Here is a 17,643-nt window from a genome sequence, read left to right on the forward strand (position 1 = left end):
TCTGACAAATGTTTACACATTTTAAAATCTATGCTATGAAAACAACAGCCATCTATCAGGACCCTGCTGTGGATTTTTAATCAGTTGAGGGGCCTATGAATGAGTGATGCAGTGCTCTCAGTCAAGGATAGCGCATGGCTTGGGCTAATAGGGCCAGATCACCAGCGCCTCTGACTGTATGGAAGCTTGTTTCCGCCATATAATGAAAATTATAAAAGGTAATTGCAACTTTTTATCTCACAATTGCAAGTTTAATTCTAGCAATTCTGACATTATTTCTCAGAATTGCGAGATGGAAAGTCAGAATTGCGTCATATAAAGTCGCAATTGCGCCATATAAAGTCGCAATTGCGAGATATAAAGTCAGAATTGTTAGATACAAAGTCGCAATTGCGAGATGGAAAGTCGCAATTGCGAGATGGAAAGTCAGAATTGCGAGACAAAGTCAGAATTGCGTCATATAAAGTTGTAATTGCGAGATATAAAGTCAGAATTGCGTGATATAAAGTCAGAATTGCGTGATATAAAGTCGGAATTTCGAGATATAAAGTCGCAATTGCGAGATGGAAAGTCAGAATTGCGAGACATAAAGTCGCAATTGCGAGATATAAAGTCAGAATTGCGTGATATAAAGTCAGAATTGCGTGATATAAAGTCAGAATTGCATGATATAAAGTCAGAATTGCGAGATATAAAGTCGCAATTGCGAGATTTAAAGTCAGAATTGCGTGATATAAAGTCAGAATTGCTAGATACAAAGTCGCAATTGCGTGATATAAAGTCAGAAATTGATGATATAAAGTCAGAATTGTGAGATATAAACTATTCTGAGGTCGAAAAAAGTGAAAAAAGTAGAATTGGCCTGATAACTCGCAATTCCGAGTTTGTATCTCACAATTCTGAGAAAAGATGTCAGAATTTCGTATAAACTCGCAATTGTGAGAAAAAAAGTCAGAATTGTGAGATAAAAAGTCGCACTTCTGTCTTTTTTTCTCAGATTTGTGACTTTATATCTCGCAATTCTGACTTTATATCACGCAATTCGGACTTTTTATCTCACAATTCTGAAAAATAAAGTCATAATTGCGAGATATAAACTCGCAATTGTGAGAAAAAAAAGTCACAATTTTTTATTTTATTTTTATATTCAGTGGCGGAATTTGAAACAAGCTTCCATAGACTGCTAGGCTTACAATATTGAAAAAAGTAAAAGAGATATCAACAGTAAAAACTGCTTAAATGTGTGCCAATAATTGTCAGTAACATTTATTTATGCATTTATATTTTTAAAAAAATGATCAGTACCTTGACAAGTTGCAATTCAAAACAAAATAAATTAGCAATTATGAGAAATAAATTATTTTTTTTTTCAGGGATAATTTTGATTACAATTTTAAAAACAATGTAGAACTGAGTAATCACAATTAACAAATATGGATAAAAGACTACCCATATTTGCCCCTGGAAATAAAAACTGCAGATGCTATTCTCAATTTAGCAAGAGGATGTCAAATGTCTGTTAACAGCAATTGAATCAGATGATGGTTTAGGTTCTGTTAACGTCAACCTCATCTAAAGGTACACACAGTGCTTCCCAGTTTCTTGTTATTATGGTTGTGCTGACCTGGCTTCTTTTGCTCATTATACACGTTCTACTTCAGTTACTGTAAGAGAAACAGGACTAGGGTTGTAGTTCAACGGATGAATACATATAACAGGGAACACACAGAATATGATATCATATGAACCAACAAACAAATGAAGTGTTATGAGAGGGAAACCCCCACACAAAACAAAGCATTATTCTCTGTAGAGGAGCTCTTCCTCTTCCTTGAAGAGGTGTTCTGTAGTGTCTATTATAGTGTGCTGTAAATTAGATATAGGGATGCACAATATGGCCAATTAGCAGTCAATAGAAATATGTATTTAATCAAGTTTGTTTACGTAGATGTTAGAAGCAGATAAAACTGCCTTTACAATTTAAACAGCAGTCATTTATAGCAGACCCTCTATCTTTTCTATTATGCATCATGTTTTTGATGCATAATCACTTTACACCCCACTTTTTTGCCATTGCCCTAAAACATAACTAACCTTTTAAAAAAATAATGAGTTATAATGTTTTGATGTGTAGTTTCACAAAATTCAAATAAAAAATAAAGATAAAAAGATACAGGTTATCTGCCATCATATGGTGATCAACCATAACCTAATCTAATTTTTTGGTTTATCGTTATTGGCCAAATTCCCAATGCCTGTGCATCCCTAATTACTGCATAATTAGTGTAGCTGTCAGGTCTTTGTACAAGCCCCAACACATGATCACACACTCCACCACTCACACACATATAACACCCCTATCCCACAGGACACATATGTTAATGAATGAAATCCCCCACAATGCCATTGCCATCCTCCACCCAGTAAAGATCTACGATCACTGGTCATAGCTCTTTCTTTCTAATACTCTATATCTAAAAAATACATCTATAAGGATGACCTAAAATGTGTATCTGTGAGTGTGTGGTCTGGTAAACCCTATATTATGGGGACAAAATGCCCCTACAAAGATGGCAAGTCCTTGTGGGGACATTTTTTGGTCCCCATGAGGTAAACAACATACATCATACTGTGATGTTTTCGGAAAATGTTAAAATACAGAAAGTTTTGGAGGTTGGGTTAGTGTATGGAGATAAAACATACAGTTTGTACAGTATACAAATCATTATGTCTATGGAAAGTCACCATAAACCATGAAACCACAACGTGTGTGTGTGTGTGTGTGTGTGTGTGTGTGTGTGTGTGTGTGTGTGTGTGCTCTTGTGCGTCTGCGCAGGCTTGGCAGGTGTTAAAAAAAATCATCCTGAAGCGTTCTATATAAAAGACCCAAATCCAGACATGTGCAGTCTAACAAAAGGTCGTATACGACCACCAATGACATCAGTCTGTCTACTGAACCATCTAGCCACCCTTTTCTGCATCTACCCAGCTGTAGCACCAATGAAACAAGGAGCAAGATTCATCATTTGGAATGGATACATCCACATAGAAACAAATGCAGCTTTGAATTTCATTGGCAAAAATAGCAGTGCTTTTTGTTTCCACATTTGCCGCTATTCTATGATTACACACACACACACAATGTTAATTCGTGGCATCAACAAAGATGCATCTGCCATTGGAATTGGGCAGGGGCAGGGGCAGCTGACAGCAGCAACAAACCCCAGGATACAACTGGATCTCCTCGCCACAATGTATTAACACACAGCTTCTCTCTCTTTTCTCCGTCATCTTCCTTTTCATCTCCTCCTTGGAAAGGCCGTATGCTAAGAGCCGAGCAAAAGCGCTCCCACCCTCCCTTTCTCTTTCTTTCTCTCTCTCCCTCATCCGTATTCGAGTCATCGCAGACAGAAAAAGAGCCCTTGAGAAGAAGCAACTCACCTGAAACATGTCTTGACATTCCCTGGCTGTATCCGTGGAAGCCTCCTTCTGTTTTCCATGTACATCCTCCACAGCATATTTTCCTGAAACCTAGTATAAGCACAGACTCTCCATTCTGTGGTCAGACCGGTTCCTGACCCCCAAACCTGGACTCACTGGCTTTAGTCGGCAGCCTGCCTGCCTGCTTCACTGCCTGCCTACTGTTCCCTAGCCCGTGATGTCACAAAGCCCTCGCAGCCTCATTGGCCAAGGGGCTGCATGTTAATGAAGGCAGCTGCTAGGAGAGAGGGAGAGAGGGGGAGGGCGGCAGCCAGAAAGACTGGATCTGCTGTTTCACAGACGAGTGGAAGCAAGGTAGGGAGGGATAAAAATAAAAATAAATCTAAAAAAATAATAATAATTCAGAGTAAAAACATCAGTATTAATTAAAACAAATAAATAAATGAAATAAAAAAACACACTCTCAGTTTTATTTTAAGTTAAAACACCAGTATTCATAAAATAAAATAAAAATCCACACTCAGTTTCATACAGAGTAAAAACATCAGTATTCATAATATATATTTTTTTTAATAAAATCCAGACTCAGTTTCATTCAGAGTTAAAACATTAGTATTACTAACATTTTATGGCTTTATTACAACATTTAATTTCAAGTAAAAGTTTGTTTAATTTTTATGGGCACCACTATAATGTAGCTTGGAGCTCCAAATACCACGGTGTGGTACCATGCTATCAGAAAACATGTATTAAATACAATCCAATAACTAATGTCGATGAGTAAAATAATCAAAAATCATTTCTGACAGCTTTCTAAAACATTTAGAGAAAATCGCAAGCTGGCAAAAGATACAACAAATATTAATAAAAATTAATACCCAATGACATTTTAACCTCCTTTTTCATGGTTAATTAATAGATAATTGAAGAATTGTTCACTTGAGTGCACAGCAAGGCAAGTCACCTCTTTACCCCAGCCTACCCGTGATTAATCTGCGGGCAGTTACACCAAACAAAGACCTGCTGCAACTTGCCCTAATTTGTCTATGATGTCATCTTTTTCCCTCTTGCTCAGCTCTGATTGGCGGATGGCTGCAGCAGCTGCTGTCTTGAGGCGGAGTCTTTTCTTGGCTGCTTGGAATCAGAATCACACTGGTTGTCCTGACAACCTCGCGGTCCTGGGGGGAAACAGGGATGATATGTGATGCTGATCTGTGAAGTAGGGGATGAGAGATGACGGACACTGACAAGCATTTTAAAAAATCTGTCTGTTGTTTTCTGTCTGAGGTGTGGTAAGATGGGGGAGGATGCCCCCCCTTTAGAACAATATGCATGTGCTGAATGATGATGCATCAGCCAATGTGATTGTTAGGAGCATTTTGTTTGATGAAATTATTTAAAGAGGCCATTTTAAGGTAATTTTACACTTTGTTTAGCCCTGCTGGCTACAATTTTACACAATGTGTATAAATGACTTTTGATATCATTCCTATTAACATTTAAAACGTGTCATTAATGTTAAACCAAAAATCAACTATTTTATTTAAAATATTTTTTGGCAGTATAGTTAAATAATTGAACAGCTGGTGGCAGACAAACCAGAATCCTATTTAAAAATGATCTGAAAGATAAAATCATTCTATGCTAAATTAATTTAGCAAGATAGCAATTTACATACACGGAATGTTTCAATTAAAAGTCTGAAATGTACATATAATTTGTGGGATTATTCATTCATAACTTAATTAATAACATTAAGTATTAAATTAAATAAAACAATAATAACACAAGTAACAACGTAACTTAACTTTAGTTTAAGACAACTTTAAGAAAAGTGAAAGCTCTTCAGTAAATTTTCACCAGAGTAAGAAATATGTTTGTTTACATGTTGTAAATATCATATGAAAAGAATTACACTTTATGAATTTGCTTAATAAAATAATGAATTAAACAGTATTGTTGTTATTAATATTTTATAATTGTACATGTATAAAATGATCATGCACTGCATTTTTTAAACGTTATAATGTTCTCTGAAGTCCACTTATAATATTAGCAAATTTGTTTTTGTTTTTTACACCAAAAAATATCCTTTTTTATGGAAAGCGCCGGAAGTGATTTCCTGTATACAATTTCCTGTATATGTTTAGATCTTCACAGAGAAAAGTAACACTTCTGAAATCTCTGTGTAAACAATGAGTGACGTACACGCATGAGAGATCACTTCCGGCGCTTGCCAGTGCTTGCGCAGACAGAAGCGCCCTCGTCCTCGGAGTACTTGGACGTGACTGTGATTACAAGAGGTAAAAACGATATAAATACTGTTCGTTTTCTCACTCAAACCCCTCGTTTTGTGTCTTAGGCCATCAATGTGTATTATGTGTACTTACATTTACGAGTCATTAAATCATGTTTAATTTAGACTTCTCTGTGCATGCTCTTTGAGGTGGTGACCATAGACCTCCATTATATGACTGACAGACAAGAACGGTTTGACCTAAAAATATAAAAATTGAAAATACTGTGGAAACAAAGACACCTACATCTTGGATGCTCTTGAGGTAAGCTAAAACATAACAAAAATTTATTTCAAAGTGAACTATCCCTTTAAGATGCACACCAGTAATGCTGTCTCTAGTCTAAGGCATGTGTATAAAAGCTACCTAAATATCCTCATTGAACTAAGGCCTAACCCTGGCTTAAACTTGTCAGTGCAATCAGGTCCTAATGTATTTGTGAGGTACTTATTACATTATATTAGTGTTTAAAGGGTTAGTTCACCAATGACACCAGAATGGTGTTCATCTCTAGATGAAAAATTTGCCAACTCCAGGGTAAGGCTAAGGATATGCACCTCCCCTTAAAAAACATATAGATTTTCAATAAATAATTTGAAGTTACGTGTCAACAATCTACACATCCCTAAACACTCCCAAAACATTATTTGTTATTTGTCCGTTATTAAAACGGCTCTGTTTATGTGCCAAGCCATGGGGATGGAGTGAGGCCAGAGTCCAGCCTCGGGATTCTCACAGAGGAGCTAAACGAGGACTGACGACAGAAAGAGAACGAGAGAGGACAAGGCTTGGTCTATTTATGTTGTGTTTTATTACGAAGAGGGGGAGAAGTGGGACATCCACCTGGGGTAGCCACAGCCAGACAATGTGAAGAGGTTCTCCTGGCTGGTTGAGGAGCGAACGGCAATGCATTTTTTTTTTCCTTTCTCCCCTCTCTCGTCTCTGTCTCTACTCTTCCTTCCATCTCATTTTACAGCCGCGGTGACTGGGGAGCGCAGTCTCAAAGGAACCCCCCGGCCTGCGTGGGGCAATGGGGGTATATAGCAAGCTTGACGGGGGGGCGAGAGCCATTGGAATGGAGTTTCTCACAGAGGAGCTCCAGGAGGATAAAAGGAGGAGTGACGACAGTGGAGGACGAGAGAGGAAGGAGGACCAGGCCTTGGACATTTATGTTGTGTTTTCATTATGTTTATATGTGACAGTCATCCGTGAAGGGCTGCAGCTTTACTTTCATTTTGTGTCTGTTTATTTTGATAATAAAGTTTAGTCGTCTCCTTCATCCCTGAGCTTTAAACATTGCTACACAGACCATCTATTTTGGGGAATAGAGATTCCCTTTCAATGCAAGCCATAGTCCATAGTGACAGCTTTCCTCCTGATCAATTGACCCATCATCAGTCCTTGACTGTACATTACATTGTATCGCATCTTTGTCATGCCTGACCATAGACTGTAAAAAATATGGACAAAGTGTCTGTGACGTCACCCATAGACTTTCTGAAGAACAATTTTGAGGCTGTTTATGGGGGGTATGGGTGGCGCCATATTAGAAAATCTTGAGAAATACAAAATACAAATGTTCAGAAAGGATACAGAGGTGGTATGACGTGTTGTGTCAGATGGCCGAGATGTCAAATTCCACTCGGTGCAGCCCTTTATCAGCTGTCAATCAAAGTTAACCGCCCTTATTTTTCATACATCTAAATACGATCTAAACTAACGAGTTGGATAACAATTCACCCCCCTCACAGTTGCCAGGCACTTGGAACCTATCCGAAAATACAATAAAAGTTCATGGGACCAACCTGTAAAAGCATGAATTTATGCTGTGAATACGGACCTATGGATATTTTCTCTCTTTTGGGACCTCCCTCTAGCGGATTTTAGATGTATTGCAGTTTTTCGCATTTCCGGGTAGGCTTCATTTTTCAGATTAGAATGTTGCCGCTTGTGCCTGACACAGAACATTTGAAGTGGACGCAAGTTGTTCTGTGAGAAACGATGACCTGGTCATAAAGTTTATGAGGGGTGTGAGAAGTCTGAACCCCCCCTTGCAGATCTACAATACCAATTTTGGATTTGACCTTAATATTCAGTGACATTAGCCCTGTCTTATACGTCACATGGCAGGGAATGCCTGAGCGGGCTGTGAGCTCATTAGAGGCATGGCAACCTCTTGGGGATGAGCGAGCAGAAAGTCTATTTAAGACGTTTGTCTGGCAGCTGGCTGGTCATCGACAAATATCGTCGCCAGATTTTATAACTTGGATATCCTTCGTTTGCGCCATTTGTATTGTCTGTGCAAACGCAGAGGAGTTTAACTGAATTGGAAGCAAAGGCTTTCCCTTTTTACTGGGATGTTGAGTGGTATCAACTAGGTCACATAGACTTGGGGGTGGCAGTTCTGGTGGTGCTTGATGTCCATGTGCAAATGACAAAAATGCTTTAATATAGAATGGTGATTAAATTGACTTGGAACTATCTATGCACTAAACAAATATTGTTGTATTGTTGTATTGCTCACCTTCCAGCCAATCAGAATTGAGTATTTAGACGGACCATGGAATATTTTTAACTTTACACTTGGAAGGTAATGAATTACATATGTATTTTAACTTGTAGAGTTAGTTGAAAGAGTGAATATCCATAAAAGTAACTATTTCCAGTCATTGTTCTGTCTTGATGTCTCAGTAGTTAGCAATTTTACACATTTAAATGAAATGCCATATCACAGCTCAAATCTCAAACATAATATACAACAAAATAATCACATTTATCCTTGGAATTTCTTTTTAATTCATGTGCGCTAGTAATCTTTCAGAACAATGACACCTCTTCTCTGATGATGTGTGCATTGGCACGAGTGCTGGCCAATAATCCTTCCCTCCCCATCTCAAACAAGCCTGTTGCTAGCTAGTTTATCTTTCCAACAATCTAAGGCATTTACAGAATGCTAAATATTAGTTACCAAATGAACGAGACTGATCTGTAAGGCCAGTCGAAGACTCAATTAAACACACCTAAAGTTAGACTTGTGTCCCAAACGACATACTAAGCACTCAAATGTGTTGCGTATACTTTATATAAGGCTATTTTGTCATACAACATCTTTCGGGATACACCCAGTAGCACCATCGTATTTTGATTTCCAACCTGACATCACCTGCAGAATGTAATTAATTCATGCAAATGGGTTAGTAATCAATGGCTGCAATTTGGAAGGTCAGTGGTAAAAGTGGTCGAAATTAAAATTATTTGAACTATGACTATTGTGTTGATCTGCATGCAATGCACCAGGCAAGACTAGTTAATTTCCTCACAGTTACATTGTCACACTCTCATACCAACCACATGGACTCGTTATGTTTTGTCATCACCTGCTTTCGTGTCCGATTACAGTAGGTGGCGGTATGCGCCTAAATGTGTTTTGAAAACCACCATTAATTAAGAGACGAAGAACAAGAAGTTCAGTGTCCAATGTCCGATCTTTAGCTAAAAATGGGTTGAAAGTAAATCAGGTGGCAGTACCAGTTAGCAAAGTAGAAATCAAATCATATATGGAGCACAATTAAAATACAGTGGCAGAGGTTATGGTATAATGGAAAAAAGGAAAAAAATTATACAAGATACAGCAGAAAGTGGGGGAGGTAAAGGCATTGGGTTGACTATTGTGAAAGACTATTGTGTTGATCTGCATGCAATGCACCATATGAAAGACTAGTTAATTTCCTCACAGTTCCATGCATTGACAAACATGAATACAAATTATATAAATAGACATTGATGTGGACAAAATCGAGCATTTACAGAGAACCACCCAGATAGAGTCCCCCACATTCCTCAAATGAATCTCTTACTTACTGACACTCCATGATTTACAGTGAAGAGCAGACAGCATTGACCTTTAGCATAATGACTGTAGTTTACACCAAAGCCCAAAGAACCGTGATTAATCATTCCTATAACAGCCCTACAGTAGATAACACTTTCATTTAAATCTTTCTAAGATTAAGCAACAAATGCATTCAATGTTCTAAAAAGATAAACAAAAATTCCTCAACACAAATACGCACATACGCCAGAAACCAGAATTGTGATAATAAAACAAACAATAAAAAAACATGACAAGTATTCAGACCCTTTGCGATTACATGTTAAATTTAGTTCAGGTGCATCCCATTTATGTGGATCATCTTTCAGATGTTTCTACACATTGCTGAGTAAACAAATATAGGACAAATACAGTCTTCATGTATGAAGCCCTGTGGGATGCTCTGTCAAACTTTGTAAGGCAGCCAAGTGTGCAAAGTAGCACTACTCAAACATCTTAGATAAATATATAGCTACTTTATCTATTGGTTCCTCTTTAAACCTTCCTTCATTAGCTGTGAGGACTAAATAACCAAAAAATAACTCCTTGCTTACCTGTCTGGCATTCATTTGAGCCCATCTCTCTTCTTTACAGAAACCATTGCTTGCCCAACTAAATGAAGTCAGTCTTACTCGATCCGCTCTGAGCGGGATTCAATCCGGGGACTCCGACATTGGAGGTGGGGAAACAAGGACGAGTCTATGTTCATTTGATATTATCCTACCATGTACAATAGAGATCCAATCATATTTACGGAGCACAATTAAGATACAGTGGCAGATTTTATGGGATAATGGAAATAAAGGAAGACATATATACAAGATACAGCAGAAAATGGGGAAGGAAAAGGCATTGGGGAAGAGCAGGAGAGAACAGTGTCAATGCAACTTCTTGACATTGTGGGCCCAAGCCTTAAAGGGTTAGTTCACCTAAAAATTAAAATTAAGTCATTAATTACTCACCCCCATGCTGTACCAACCCCGTAAGACCTTCGTTCATCTTCGGAACACAAATGAAGATATGTTTGATTAAATTTGAGAGCTGTCTCACTACCACATTGGCTGCCAAAGGGACTGGCTCTTGACGGCCCAGAAAGTCAATGAAGAAAATGTTTAAATATTCCAGGTGACTACCGTGACTCAACTATAATTTTATCAAGCGATGAGAATACTTTTCTGCAAGGTCTCAGATGACCCAGATGGGACTCAAACCCACAATCCTCAGCTCCTAAGGCTGATGCCTTATCCATTAGGCCACTGGGCCACAAAATCCAAATAATGAAATGGGAATTTCTGCAAAAAAAAATATAACAATCATAGCATTAAATAATATTTTTAGATATGAAAATGAAGGTTTTTGATTACCTACAAGTAGAGTTCAGTAAATTGCAAAATGCTGAGCTCCAAAGACTTGTCCCACAATTGTAGTTTTACTAGAGCTGTGTTCCTGTTTTTGAGCAGTACTGTCATTTTTATTATCTGTACGTAGATTGTAGGCAACTGCCAACACGAAAAACCTTTTAAACAATGCAAGTGTGAATCAACCCCACAATACTCTTTTAGAAGACAGATATTTCTTGGAAATCATTTCAAATTTCAAGCTGAAATGACAAATATCTTGAAATATGTGCAAGAATCATTTCAGCAAGTGGCAATTAAACACTGTGACATTATTGGCCTCATGCAAGTGATTTTCTGCAAAGTCTCATATGACCCAGATGGGACTCAAACCCAAAATCCTCAGCTCCGAAGGCTGATGCCTTATCCATTAGGCCACTGGGCCACGAAATCTTGAAAGCGAAATGGGAATTTCTGCATGAAAATATTACAATCATAGCATTCAATGATATTTTTAGATATTAAAGACTGTGACATTATTGGTCTCATGCCACTAATTTTCTGCAAAGTCTCAGATGACCCAGATGGGACTCGAACCCACAATCCTCAGCTCTGAAGGCTGATGCCTTATCCATTAGGCCACTGGGCCACGAAATCTTGAAAGCGAAATGGGAATTTCTGCATGAAAATATTACAATCATAGGATTCAATGATATTTTTAGATATTAAAGACTGTGACATTATTGGTCTCATGCCACTGATTTTCTGCAAAGTCTCAGATGACCCAGATGGGACTCGAACCCACAATCCTCAGCTCCGAAGGCTGATGCCTTATCCATTAGGCCACTGGGCCACGAAATCTAGATAATGAAATGGGAATTTCTGCATGAAAATATTACAATCATAGCATTCAATGATATTTTTAGATATTAAAGACTGTGACAGTATTGGTCTCATGCCACTGATTTTCTGCAAAGTCTCAGATGACCCAGGTGGGACTCGAACCCACAATCCTCAGCTCCGAAGGCTGATGCCTTATCGATTAGGCCACTGGGCCATGAAATCTTAAAAGCGAAATGGGAATTTCTCCATGAAAATATTACAATCATAGCATTCAATGATATTTTTAGATATTAAAGACTGTGACATTATTGGTCTCATGCCACTTTTTTTTTGCAAAGTCTCAGATGACCCAGATGGGACTCGAACCCACAATCCTCAGCTCCGAAGGCTGATGCCTTATCCATTAGGCCACTGGGCCACGAAATCCTGAAAGCGAAATGGGAATTTCTGCATGAAAATATTGCAATCATAGCATTCAATGATATTTTTAGATATTAAAGACTGTGACATTATTGGTCTCATGCCACTGATTTTCTGCAAAGTCTCAGATGACCCAGATGGGACTTCAACCCACAATCCTCAGCTCCGAAGGCTGATGCCTTATCCATTAGGCCACTGGGCCACGAAATCTTAATAGCGAAATGGGAATTTCTGCATGAAAATATTGCAATCATAGCAATCAATGATATTTTTAGATATTAAAGACTGTGACATTATTGGCCTCATGCCACTGATTTTCTGCTAAGTCTCATATGACCCAGATGGGACTCGAACCCAAAATCCTCAGCTCCGAAGGCTAATGCCTTATCCATTAGGGCACTGGGCCACAAAATCTAGATAATGAAATGGTAATTTCTGCAAAAAAATATTACAATCATAGCATTCAATATTAGCATTCAATAAAAGATTTCGATATTAAAGACTGTGACATTATTGGCCTCATGCCACTGATTTTCTACAAAGTCTCAGATGACCCAGATGTGACTCAAACCCACAATCCTCAGCTCCAAAGGCTGATGCCTTATCCATTAGGCCAATGGGCCACAAAATCTTGAAAGCGAAATGGGAATTTCTGCATGAAAATATTACAATCATAGGATTCAATGATATTTTTAGATATTAAAGACTGTGACATTATTGGCCTCATGCCACTGATTTTCTGCAAAGTCTCAGATGACCCAGATGGGACTCAAACCCAAAATCCTCGGCTCCGAAGGCTGATGCCTTAGCCATTAGGCCACTGGGCCACGAAATCTTGAAAGCGAAATGGGGATTTCTGCATGAAAATGTTACAATCATAGCATTCAATGATATTTTTAGATATTAAAGACTGTGACATTATTGGCCTCATGCCACTGATTTTCTGCAAAGTCTCAGATGACCCAGATGGGACTCAAACCCAAAATCCTCGGCTCCGAAGGCTGATGCCTTAGCCATTAGGCCACTGGGCCACGAAATCTTGAAAGCGAAATGGGGATTTCTGCATGAAAATGTTACAATCATAGCATTCAATGATATTTTTAGATATTAAAGACTGTGACATTATTGGTCTCATGCCACTGATTTTCTGCAAAGTCTCAGATGACCCAGATGGGACTCGAACCCACAATCCTCAGCTCCAAAGGCTGATGCCTTATCCATTAGGCCACTGGGCCACGAAATCTTGATAGCGAAATGGGAATTTCTGCATGAAAATATTGCAATCATAGCAATCAATGATATTTTTAGATATTAAAGACTGTGACATTATTGGCCTCATGCCACTGATTTTCTGCAAAGTCTCATATGACCCAGATGGGACTCGAACCCAAAATCCTCAGCTCCGAAGGCTAATGCCTTATCCATTAGGGCACTGGGCCACGAAATCTTGAAAGCGAAATGGGAATTTCTGCATGAAAATATTACAATCATAGCATTCAAATATATTTTTAGATATTAAAGACTGTGACATTATTGGTCTCATGCCACTGATTTTCTGCAAAGTCTCAGATGACCCAGATGGGACTCGAACCCACAATCCTCAGCTCCGAAGGCTGATGCCTTATCCATTAGGCCACTGGGCCACAAAATCTAGATAATGAAATGGTAATTTCTGCAAAAAAATATTACAATCATAGCATTCAATATTAGCATTCAATAAAAGATTTCGATATTAAAGACTGTCACATTATTGGCCTCATGCCACTGATTTTCTACAAAGTCTCAGATGACCCAGATGTGACTCAAACCCACAATCCTCAGCTCCAAAGGCTGATGCCTTATCCATTAGGCCAATGGGCCACAAAATCTTGAAAGCGAAATGGGAATTTCTGCATGAAAATATTACAATCATAGGATTCAATGATATTTTTAGATATTAAAGACTGTGACATTATTGGCCTCATGCCACTGATTTTCTGCAAAGTCTCAGATGACCCAGATGGGACTCAAACCCAAAATCCTCGGCTCCGAAGGCTGATGCCTTAGCCATTAGGCCACTGGGCCACGAAATCTTGAAAGCGAAATGGGGATTTCTGCATGAAAATGTTACAATCATAGCATTCAATGATATTTTTAGATATTAAAGACTGTGACATTATTGGCCTCATGCCACTGATTTTCTGCAAAGTCTCAGATGACCCAGATGGGACTCGAACCCACAATCCTCAGCTCCGAAGGCTGATGCCTTATCCATTAGGCCACTGGGCCACGAAATCCTGAAAGCGAAATGGGAATTTCTGCATGAAAATATTGCAATCATAGCATTCAATGATATTTTTAGATATTAAAGACTGTGACATTATTGGTCTCATGCCACTGATTTTCTGCAAAGTCTCAGATGACCCAGATGGGACTCGAACCCACAATCCTCAGCTCCGAAGGCTGATGCCTTATCCATTAGGCCACTGGGCCACGAAATCTTGATAGCGAAATGGGAATTTCTGCATGAAAATATTGCAATCATAGGATTCAATGATCATTTTAGATATTAAAGACTGTGACATTATTGGTCTCATGCCACTGATTTTCTGCAAAGTCTCAGATGACCCAGATGGGACTCGAACCCACAATCCTCAGCTCCGAAGGCTGATGCCTTATCCATTAGGCCACTGGGCCACAAAATCTAGATAATGAAATGGTAATTTCTGCAAAAAAATATTACAATCATAGCATTCAATATTAGCATTCAATAAAAGATTTCGATATTAAAGACTGTGACATTATTGGCCTCATGCCACTGATTTTCTGCAAAGTCTCAGATGACCCAGATGGGACTCGAACCCACAATCCTCAGCTCCAAAGGCTGATGCCTTATCCATTAGGCCACTGGGCCACGAAATCTTGATAGCGAAATGGGAATTTCTGCATGAAAATATTGCAATCATAGCAATCAATGATATTTTTAGATATTAAAGACTGTGACATTATTGGCCTCATGCCACTGATTTTCTGCAAAGTCTCATATGACCCAGATGGGACTCGAACCCAAAATCCTCAGCTCCGAAGGCTAATGCCTTATCCATTAGGGCACTGGGCCACGAAATCTTGAAAGCGAAATGGGAATTTCTGCATGAAAATATTACAATCATAGCATTCAAATATATTTTTAGATATTAAAGACTGTGACATTATTGGTCTCATGCCACTGATTTTCTGCAAAGTCTCAGATGACCCAGATGGGACTCGAACCCACAATCCTCAGCTCCGAAGGCTGATGCCTTATCCATTAGGCCACTGGGCCACAAAATCTAGATAATGAAATGGTAATTTCTGCAAAAAAATATTACAATCATAGCATTCAATATTAGCATTCAATAAAAGATTTCGATATTAAAGACTGTCACATTATTGGCCTCATGCCACTGATTTTCTACAAAGTCTCAGATGACCCAGATGTGACTCAAACCCACAATCCTCAGCTCCAAAGGCTGATGCCTTATCCATTAGGCCAATGGGCCACAAAATCTTGAAAGCGAAATGGGAATTTCTGCATGAAAATATTACAATCATAGGATTCAATGATATTTTTAGATATTAAAGACTGTGACATTATTGGCCTCATGCCACTGATTTTCTGCAAAGTCTCAGATGACCCAGATGGGACTCAAACCCAAAATCCTCGGCTCCGAAGGCTGATGCCTTAGCCATTAGGCCACTGGGCCACGAAATCTTGAAAGCGAAATGGGGATTTCTGCATGAAAATGTTACAATCATAGCATTCAATGATATTTTTAGATATTAAAGACTGTGACATTATTGGCCTCATGCCACTGATTTTCTGCAAAGTCTCAGATGACCCAGATGGGACTCGAACCCACAATCCTCAGCTCCGAAGGCTGATGCCTTATCCATTAGGCCACTGGGCCACGAAATCCTGAAAGCGAAATGGGAATTTCTGCATGAAAATATTGCAATCATAGCATTCAATGATATTTTTAGATATTAAAGACTGTGACATTATTGGTCTCATGCCACTGATTTTCTGCAAAGTCTCAGATGACCCAGATGGGACTCGAACCCACAATCCTCAGCTCCGAAGGCTGATGCCTTATCCATTAGGCCACTGGGCCACGAAATCTTGATAGCGAAATGGGAATTTCTGCATGAAAATATTGCAATCATAGGATTCAATGATCATTTTAGATATTAAAGACTGTGACATTATTGGTCTCATGCCACTGATTTTCTGCAAAGTCTCAGATGACCCAGATGGGACTCGAACCCACAATCCTCAGCTCCGAAGGCTGATGCCTTATCCATTAGGCCACTGGGCCACAAAATCTAGATAATGAAATGGTAATTTCTGCAAAAAAATATTACAATCATAGCATTCAATATTAGCATTCAATAAAAGATTTCGATATTAAAGACTGTGACATTATTGGCCTCATGCCACTGATTTTCTGCAAAGTCTCAGATGACCCAGATGGGACTCGAACCCACAATCCTCAGCTCCGAAGGCTGATGCCTTATCCATTAGGCCACTGGGCCACGAAATCTTGAAAGCGAAATGGGAATTTCTGCATGAAAATATTACAATCATAGCATTCAATATTAGCATTCAATAAAAGATTTCGATAGTAAAGACTGTGACATTATTGGCCTCATGCCACTGATTTTCTACAAAGTCTCAGATGACCCAGATGTGACTCAAACCCACAATCCTCAGCTCCAAAGGCTGATGCCTTATCCATTAGGCCAATGGGCCACGAAATCTTGAAAGCGAAATGGGAATTTCTGCATGAAAATATTACAATCATAGGATTCAATGATCATTTTAGATATTAAAGACTGTGACATTATTGGCCTCATGCCACTGATTTTCTGCAAAGTCTCAGATGACCCAGATGGGACTCGACCTCACAATCCTCAGCTCCGAAGGCTGATGCCTTATCCATTTGGCCACTGGGCCACGAAATCTTGAAAGCGAAATGGGAATTTCTGCATGAAAATATTGCAATCATAGCATTCATATATATTTTTAGATATTAAAGACTGTGACATTATTGGCCTCATGCCACTGATTTTCTGCAAAGTCTCAGATGACCCAGATGGGACTCGAACCCACAATCCTCAGCTCCGAAGGCTGATGCCTTATCCATTAGGCTACTGGGCCACAAATTCTAGATAATGAAATGGTAATTTCTGCATGAAAATATTGCAATCATAGCATTCAATTATATTTTTAGATATTAAAGACTGTGACATTATTGGCCTCATGCCACTGATTTTCTGCAAAGTCTCAGATGACCCAGATGGGACTCGACCCACAATCCTCAGCTCCGAAGGCTGATGCCTTATCCATTAGGCCACTGGGCCACAAACTCTAGATAATGAAATGGGAATTTCTGCAAAAAAATATTACAATCATAGC

The 17,643-nt window shown here is 38.8% G+C and overlaps 1 protein-coding gene and 18 non-coding genes across 20 annotated transcripts in view; all 19 read right to left on the minus strand.

The window, feature by feature from the left end:
• Positions 1 to 3,660, minus strand: part of LOC120471754 (serine/threonine-protein kinase PAK 3) — a 54,582-nt gene extending 50,922 nt beyond the window's left edge. For both annotated transcript variants that reach the window (XM_039661657.2, XM_039661656.2), the window contains exon 1: positions 3,442 to 3,660. The gene's annotated coding sequence lies outside the window, so the exon portion shown is untranslated. The remainder of the gene's footprint in view (positions 1 to 3,441) is intronic.
• Positions 3,661 to 10,799: 7,139 nt separating this feature from the next.
• On the minus strand, positions 10,800 to 10,872 carry trnal-uag (transfer RNA leucine (anticodon UAG)). The gene has a single exon. It is a non-coding gene; the product is annotated as a tRNA-Leu (tRNA).
• A 446-nt stretch (positions 10,873 to 11,318) lies between these two features.
• trnar-ucg (transfer RNA arginine (anticodon UCG)) lies at positions 11,319 to 11,391 on the minus strand. The gene has a single exon. It is a non-coding gene; the product is annotated as a tRNA-Arg (tRNA).
• A 335-nt stretch (positions 11,392 to 11,726) lies between these two features.
• On the minus strand, positions 11,727 to 11,799 carry trnar-ucg (transfer RNA arginine (anticodon UCG)). Its single transcript has one exon. It is a non-coding gene; the product is annotated as a tRNA-Arg (tRNA).
• A 131-nt stretch (positions 11,800 to 11,930) lies between these two features.
• trnar-ucg (transfer RNA arginine (anticodon UCG)) lies at positions 11,931 to 12,003 on the minus strand. The gene has a single exon. It is a non-coding gene; the product is annotated as a tRNA-Arg (tRNA).
• A 131-nt stretch (positions 12,004 to 12,134) lies between these two features.
• Positions 12,135 to 12,207, minus strand: trnar-ucg (transfer RNA arginine (anticodon UCG)). Its single transcript has one exon. It is a non-coding gene; the product is annotated as a tRNA-Arg (tRNA).
• Positions 12,208 to 12,338: 131 nt separating this feature from the next.
• trnar-ucg (transfer RNA arginine (anticodon UCG)) lies at positions 12,339 to 12,411 on the minus strand. Its single transcript has one exon. It is a non-coding gene; the product is annotated as a tRNA-Arg (tRNA).
• Positions 12,412 to 13,371: 960 nt separating this feature from the next.
• Positions 13,372 to 13,444, minus strand: trnaq-uug (transfer RNA glutamine (anticodon UUG)). The gene has a single exon. It is a non-coding gene; the product is annotated as a tRNA-Gln (tRNA).
• A 335-nt stretch (positions 13,445 to 13,779) lies between these two features.
• trnar-ucg (transfer RNA arginine (anticodon UCG)) lies at positions 13,780 to 13,852 on the minus strand. Its single transcript has one exon. It is a non-coding gene; the product is annotated as a tRNA-Arg (tRNA).
• Positions 13,853 to 14,404: 552 nt separating this feature from the next.
• On the minus strand, positions 14,405 to 14,477 carry trnar-ucg (transfer RNA arginine (anticodon UCG)). Its single transcript has one exon. It is a non-coding gene; the product is annotated as a tRNA-Arg (tRNA).
• Positions 14,478 to 14,608: 131 nt separating this feature from the next.
• Positions 14,609 to 14,681, minus strand: trnar-ucg (transfer RNA arginine (anticodon UCG)). Its single transcript has one exon. It is a non-coding gene; the product is annotated as a tRNA-Arg (tRNA).
• Positions 14,682 to 14,812: 131 nt separating this feature from the next.
• Positions 14,813 to 14,885, minus strand: trnar-ucg (transfer RNA arginine (anticodon UCG)). Its single transcript has one exon. It is a non-coding gene; the product is annotated as a tRNA-Arg (tRNA).
• Positions 14,886 to 15,029: 144 nt separating this feature from the next.
• Positions 15,030 to 15,102, minus strand: trnaq-uug (transfer RNA glutamine (anticodon UUG)). Its single transcript has one exon. It is a non-coding gene; the product is annotated as a tRNA-Gln (tRNA).
• Positions 15,103 to 15,437: 335 nt separating this feature from the next.
• On the minus strand, positions 15,438 to 15,510 carry trnar-ucg (transfer RNA arginine (anticodon UCG)). Its single transcript has one exon. It is a non-coding gene; the product is annotated as a tRNA-Arg (tRNA).
• A 552-nt stretch (positions 15,511 to 16,062) lies between these two features.
• Positions 16,063 to 16,135, minus strand: trnar-ucg (transfer RNA arginine (anticodon UCG)). Its single transcript has one exon. It is a non-coding gene; the product is annotated as a tRNA-Arg (tRNA).
• Positions 16,136 to 16,266: 131 nt separating this feature from the next.
• Positions 16,267 to 16,339, minus strand: trnar-ucg (transfer RNA arginine (anticodon UCG)). Its single transcript has one exon. It is a non-coding gene; the product is annotated as a tRNA-Arg (tRNA).
• Positions 16,340 to 16,470: 131 nt separating this feature from the next.
• Positions 16,471 to 16,543, minus strand: trnar-ucg (transfer RNA arginine (anticodon UCG)). Its single transcript has one exon. It is a non-coding gene; the product is annotated as a tRNA-Arg (tRNA).
• Positions 16,544 to 16,687: 144 nt separating this feature from the next.
• trnar-ucg (transfer RNA arginine (anticodon UCG)) lies at positions 16,688 to 16,760 on the minus strand. The gene has a single exon. It is a non-coding gene; the product is annotated as a tRNA-Arg (tRNA).
• A 552-nt stretch (positions 16,761 to 17,312) lies between these two features.
• Positions 17,313 to 17,385, minus strand: trnar-ucg (transfer RNA arginine (anticodon UCG)). The gene has a single exon. It is a non-coding gene; the product is annotated as a tRNA-Arg (tRNA).
• Between the last annotated feature and the right edge of the window lie 258 nt (positions 17,386 to 17,643).

Source organism: Pimephales promelas, chromosome 4, assembly GCF_988280905.1.
Source record: "Pimephales promelas chromosome 4, fPimPro1.hap1.1, whole genome shotgun sequence".
Classification (NCBI taxonomy): domain Eukaryota; kingdom Metazoa; phylum Chordata; class Actinopteri; order Cypriniformes; family Leuciscidae; genus Pimephales; species Pimephales promelas.